The sequence below is a fragment of the Trichechus manatus genome, unplaced genomic scaffold, assembly GCF_000243295.1.
Source record: "Trichechus manatus latirostris isolate Lorelei unplaced genomic scaffold, TriManLat1.0 scaffold00062, whole genome shotgun sequence".
Taxonomy (NCBI): domain Eukaryota; kingdom Metazoa; phylum Chordata; class Mammalia; order Sirenia; family Trichechidae; genus Trichechus; species Trichechus manatus.
Window position 1 is genome coordinate 6,814,544 of NW_004443998.1, and position 6,975 is coordinate 6,821,518.

A 6,975-nucleotide genomic window follows, 5' to 3' on the forward strand; every position below is an offset into this window, starting at 1 on the left:
AGTCGGAATGGATTTGATGGCAAGGGGTTTGGTTTGGTTTTTGGTTTAATAGAGAGAGATAGTGGTAAGACTGCACCCTGCCAAAGGCAGAAAACTTGTGAGACCTGGAAAAACAAGGCCGTCTCTTCAAGTTCTGGCTCTCACAGGTTTCACTGTATGAATTTCCCCCAAAGCTCTGAAGCTATATCAATTTCACTTTTGACAACTTTACAGAAAACTTAAGTTCCATTAATGCTCTAATAGCATTTCAATTCCAAGCTATAAATTTTTGGAACTGATAAGTAGAAGAATATCCCCCAGCTTTTATTCTGTAATAGTATTTGCCGGCAGTTAATGCAGAACTTTGAAATATTACTTTTTTTTTGGTAATTGTAGCGTATTTTTTAGTGTTGCAGCAAAGCTTACTTCCTTTTCCCTATGACTAACTCGTTCGTTTATTCATTAACTAATAATGAGCACTGATTACGTGGCAGGCTCTGTTCTAGGCACTGAGAATAAAGGGGTGTATTGAAGCCCTTGCTCTTACAGGCTTACCTTCTAATGATCAATAGATAAAAATCAAATAACATATCGATAATAAATCAATATTCAATATCAATAAGTTGATAACAAAAATCAATGTTTAAACATATTAAATGTATTGACAGCACAGAGGGCATCCTCTTCTTGGTATAGTGCTTAGCATGTATTTGGTGCTAAATATTTAATTGAATACATGAATGCAGTCTTTAAATTTGCAGATGATACTCATGTCCTTGAAATAAAATAAGGGTAAATGGCTGTTAGTTACCTAGTGCTGCTATAACAGAAATACCACAAGTGGATGGCTTTAACAAACAGAAGTTTATTCTCTCACAGTCTAGTAGGCTAGAAGTCCAAATTCAGGGCAACAGCTCCAGGGGAAGCCTTTCTTTCTCTGTTTGCCCTGGGAAAAGGTCCTTGTCATCAATCTCCCCTGGTCTAGGAGCTTCTCAGCACAGGCACCCCGGGTACAAAGGACGCACTCTCTCCCGGCTCTTGTTTCTTGGTGGTAAGAGGTCCCTTGTCTCTCTGCTCACTTCCCTCTTTTATATCTCAAAAGAGGTGGACTCAAAACACAACCCAATCTTGTAGATTGAGTCCTGCCTCATTAACATCATAGTGGTAGGATTTAGACACATAGGAAAATCACATCAGATGAGAAAATGGTGGACAATCACATAATACTGGGAATCATGGCCTAGCCAAGTTAACACACATTTTGGGGAGACACAACTCGATCCATAACAGTGGCTCAAACATATATTTGAACTCATAATAACATAGCATAGTATTCTAACAAAATAAGTTAACTCATTTTCTGATACTTATTTTCTGAGAGTCTAATTCAGGATCTGTAATGTTTATTGGTATTAATGACTTAGGAAGCCTCATTCAAGTATACTATACATCATTAATTTAAATGTGCATTTTAATATAACTTTTTTGTCTGGCTCAAAACACAGTACAATATTATTGCTAAAATCCCAAGCAAATCCTTCTTCTATTACATAGCAATCCTGCCATTTTCAATCTGCAGATTCTACAAACCCTTCATCACTCCCCACTTCCCCCACCTTCTAGTCCAGGAATCTACACACTTAATCTAAGAACAGAGAAAAGGTAATTACAGCAATCTTGCATATATTCACCATGGCATGAAGCAAGGAGTTATATAAGAGAGTAAATTATGGTTGCTATGAGAACAATAATTTAATATTTTGGGCAAGAGCTTCAACTGTATTCAGGTCAAGTATGTATTTTTTTAATGAATAATACCAAGAGAAAAATACTCTGAAAGATCAATTTGTGAAATAACAAATTGCACATAACTTTCATTTTTGGGTCTACATGCATATAGAGCGTAGTCAAGAAAACCCCTGCTTCACAAACTGAAATTTCAGTGGCATTGAGATTGACAGTGAACGTAAAATACACTCACCATGGATATTATATTCAATATCGGATTTTTTTTTGTTTTTATAAAATGGTCTACTGACTAATGAGGCCACAATCTATACAATGTTTTTATTCTGTAACTAAAAATGTAAAAATTAGGTTCCTGCAATCTGTTTAAGCTCTGATATGAAACGCTTTAAACTCACTTTGGAATTCATTGCTGACAACAAAATCCGCTCACATTCTCTGCAAAATGAACGACTGTATTTTCAATAGGCACAATGGGCCAGCCCTGGGAAATAAGAACAAGAAGATAATTTAAGTGTTTGGAAAATTTTTTTTAACATGTCAAAATTGATAATTCTCATTGAATGGCAGTGTACTACCACAGCTAATAATTTTCATCATTTAATGTTTTTAAAAACTGCATATCAAAAATGACTAAAATACTTTCTAGAAGGCCAACTTTTTGTTTTATTTCTGGTGTATTGTCTGTTCTGTTCATTATCCAAAATTGTTAAGACCAAAAATATCACTACAGTCCAACTCTGCATGCATTTTTTATGCTTTCTTATGTGCTAGCACAAATCATTTATAATACTTGTAACGAAGAGGTAGATATTTTGCCAAAACCACCACCCTCGTGACAAACCCAAACAACTACTCTCTGACTTTTGGGTAGTTCACACGTACGCTCTTTTCTATTCATAAAGCGCTACTCTCCTGAGGAAAACAGTTTAAAAAAGGGAAATTATTAGTAATTTTTGCTGCAAAAAATAAACTAGAGAGAGTTCATGATAATACTTTAAAAAATAATTACTTTTTTTCAAATAATAATCAAATGATAATTAAAGAAAAGGATGAGTTTCATTTCCACTGGAAATGTTGCATTCAGAATCATTTCCAAGATATAAAAGTAAACGTAAATAACGACACTGTAAAACATCCCGCACAATTCATTTATTTGTTTAAATTCATGAATACATATATTTTTTTGGCTACTGCCTACAGTGATTCATAACTGAATATTTTCCCTTGTTATAGACTTTCTAATCAGAAAGAAAACATAACACTCCCTAAAGCCAATAAAATCTGGAGATACGGGAAAAAAATGTTGCAGAACAGCACAGATGATTGTAAAAGAGGAAAACAGACTATAAGAAAAACAGGAAATTCAGATTTATCAGATCTGTTCTCTCTGTCTTAACTGTGATCACATCACCTATTAAATCTGATGTTTACATTTTCAATTTAATACAATGATACTACAGAAAATAAACTCTTTGGATCCACGCCATCCATTCTGATACAAGATTGTTCTTAAACTTGAGAAGAAAGTTTCAGCTACCCAAATCACTTACCCACACTCATTGAAAGGTGCTTTCTGTTTATTGTCAAGAATTATTTGCTACCAATCTTGCTGTGATGGCGAGACTTTGTCTCACATACTTTGGACATGTTATCAGGAGGAATCAGTCCCTGGAGAAGGACATGCTTGGTAAAGTAGAAGGTCAGCGAAAAAGAGGAAGGCCCTCAATGAGATGGATTGACACAGTGGCTGCAACAATGGACTCAAGCATAACGATTGTGAGGATGGCGCAGGACGGGGCAGTGTTTCATCCTGCTGTAAACAGGGTCGCTATGAGTCGGAACTGACTCAATGGCGCCTAACAAAAACAACAACGATCTTGCTTACAGAGTCTCTTCTAGATGGTCAGAACCTTTTGGTGGGCTTGGAGATTGTTCTCCTTCACTTACAAAACAGTTATATCACCTACTTTACTAGGAATGTTCTATTTCCAAAAGCTCCCGCTGTGAAGTGTAGAAATGTAATTGCCCCACCAGATAGGGTGCCTCATAGTCTAGTTGCTTAAAATTTTTAGAAGTATACTGCACAGGTTTTTGAAATATCCATTTCATTTAAAAGTTAAGAACAAAAACAACCACGCCTGGTTGAGAGCAAATTAAAGGTCCATGGTCATGGAGTTAATTCCACATTAATGAACTTGCTGACAGGATACTTACTGCTGTATTCCAGGGCTTGGCAGCCATAGCACACTTGGTAGCTAGAGGCTGGCAGACTGCAGACACACTTAATCACAAGGCAGTCAGCCTTGCTCTGCTGCGGCTTCCTGACTGGCTCACTAAGAGGTTTGGGCACAGGTAGGGGTGTGCAATGAAGCAGCAAGAGCCCAGCCACCCTGGACCCACTCAGAGCTGTTTGCTCTAAAAGTTGCAAAGAAGAAGCAAGGAAAGAAAGGGAGGAAGGGGAGGAAGGGGAGGAAGACAGGAAGAAGGAGGAATGGAAAGTGCTTTGTAAAAGTGAAAGAGAAATGGGATGCATATGGTGCACCCTTTCTACCACTAAGTGACCGAGCTCAGTGCTGAATAGGAGTGTAGAGGAGGCTGGAAAGAGACTGTGAGGTGAACGGAAGGAAGCTGAGTCAAGGCAGAAGACCTTCCAGCTGGTTCACAATGGAGGTTGGGGGAGGGGAGGGAAGGGAGCAAAGAAAACTACAACACTGTTGCTTCCTCCACTCAGGATTTCTCAGGAGGCTTCTAGGTCTCTTCGTAGTCATCAGAACGCCCTGAGGCACTCTCTGGCCATCCAGAGTTCAACACCCACCAGAGCACCACCTCCTTTGCAACATTTCTTTTTCCTCCAGGTAACCAAAATTGCCGATAAATCTCAATCCCTGAATACTGTGTCTTTCTTGTAGGCGTGAATTTAATTATCTAGTCAAAGTAACGTTGTCCTGAGCATAGTAGACAACACTGGTATTTTAAACGAGATGCATTCATTGTAATCAATTTTCTAATTTCTGCAACATGGGGAAACTTTTTTGAGTAGGAAAAGCCTTAAAACCAAAAATCAAACCTGTTGCCGTCGAACTGATTCCGAGTCATAGCAGCCCTACAGGGCAGAGTAGAACTGCCCCAAAGGATTTCCAGGGCTGTCATCTTTATGGGAGCAGACTGCCATATCTTTCTGCTGTGGGGATCAAACCTGCCATCTTTCAGTTAGCAGTCAAGCATTTAACCACTGCGCTGCCAGGGCTCCCCAGAGAAAGCCTTGACTACTGTTACTTTAGGTTCAACCTCCCTCTCTGGGTCATGCCTCTTCCATCCCACATGGTCAAGTTCCCAGCAGTGGTCCTCAACCAGGGGCAGTTTTTCCCCCCAGGGGCCATTTGGCCATCTGGGGTGTGTGTGTGTGCTCACTAATGGTGCCTGTCGGGTAGAAGCCAGGGATGCTACTAAACATCCTACAAGGCATGGGGACAGTCCTCCACAACAAAGAATTACCCAACCCAACATGCTAATAATGCTGTGGTTAAAGTCAAATCTATCACAGCAGCGTTATCACTCCATCTCAGACTTCTTCACCTTTGATCAGCAGAAGCTCTTAGCCTCAGTAAATCCTGAGTTAGAGTGAACCACATTCTCAGATAGGGAAGTCACCTGGCATTGGAGGAACACTGGAGTGGAGGTGTGGGCAGAACAATTCCACCACAACCCACAGTTTCTTCCCCTTCTCAGCTCCAGCAGCGTCACGAGGGGGGTATAAGGGGTACAGACCACACCAGATGACCTGTCAGAGGGGGTGACACCAAAACGACTATCTATATAAATATCCCTGTAGTTAGTTACAACAACAAAAACATTTTTCGTAAGCCCGCTTACATGTATCAATATACCTACAAGGCTAAAACTCTATGTTAATTTACTTTTTGCACCTTCTAATGCACTCAGGTCAGAGGTGTCATTATTACCCAGTTACAGTGATGCTTCCCATCACGTGGTTTCATCTGCGCCGCGCTAGAAGCACGCACTGTTTTCTTTGCTGCTGGCGTTTTTGTAGTTGCTGATTTTGTCAAATTTTCTGGTGTTTTAGCTACAATATTCTGGTAAATAGTATTTGTGAGCCTATAGCAATAACTTTTTTGAGAATGAAGTAGTAATTAAAGAAAGAGAAGGGGTGATATACAGGAATTATGATTTATAAGTAACATTAGTACAAAAAAAATTAGTAAGGATTCTGTATGGGCTGGTACAGGAGGAGGTCTATGGGGGGGGTGACACCATCAGTTACCACCTGGATGACCAACCCTCATGACACCACTCTCAGCTCTGTCACATTCTCCTGCTGCAGCAGTGAGATCACTTGCTGAATACTAACAAAGCGATTAAGAAAAACGTCCTATTACCCTTACCACCATCTATGCTTTTTCTTCACAAGGTAAAAGCTGGTTGGTACACTGGTTAAGTGTTCGAATTCACCAGCCGCTCCTTGGAAACCCTATGGGACAGTTCTACTCTGTCCTATGGAGTCGCTGAGTCGGAATCGACTCAGCCTCAAGGAGTCTGGTGTTTTGGTTTTACAGGAAAGCAGGAAAGCAGTTTTGCTTTCGGAGTTAGGTCTTCGTTGGTCCCGCTTTTCACAATGCAAGATTCTCGTAAAGAAAGGGAATGCAGTTGAGTTCTTTCTCCTTTTTTGACCTCAGCACAAGGTCAGTGAGGAAGAAGAGAAGGTCTAGAAATATCTTTAAGCTGCTCTAAGTATCTTCAAATGAATATTTCTATAATCGAATTTATTAAAAAACAACATTTATCAGTTTTAAAAACAAAACGCGGAGGTTACGTCTAAACTTAGTGGGGGTATCAGTTTAGTGGGCAATAGTCTGCAACTAATCGGATCTGTTTCAGTCTGAACCTCAAATACAGCGTGAAAACTACTTCTTCCCTTACACTATTACACTGGGAACACACTTTATACAGTCATCAGCTAAGCACTTCTTAGTTATGTGTCAGTTAATATGGATTACATTTGTGACAGCTAAAACTATCTGCATAAACTAGATGTTACGATATGCAAAAGGAAAAATAACAGGTAATATGACCAAGTAAAGCTAAGATAACTGAACTCAGAGCAAAGAACTCTGAACTCAAGCCTTTTTCTACCGGATAACGGGTAACATTGGAATCAAACTCTGTAATATACTTGTAACTTTATTACCTACTTAAAATATAAAATTCTAAACTTTGAAAATAAAAAGG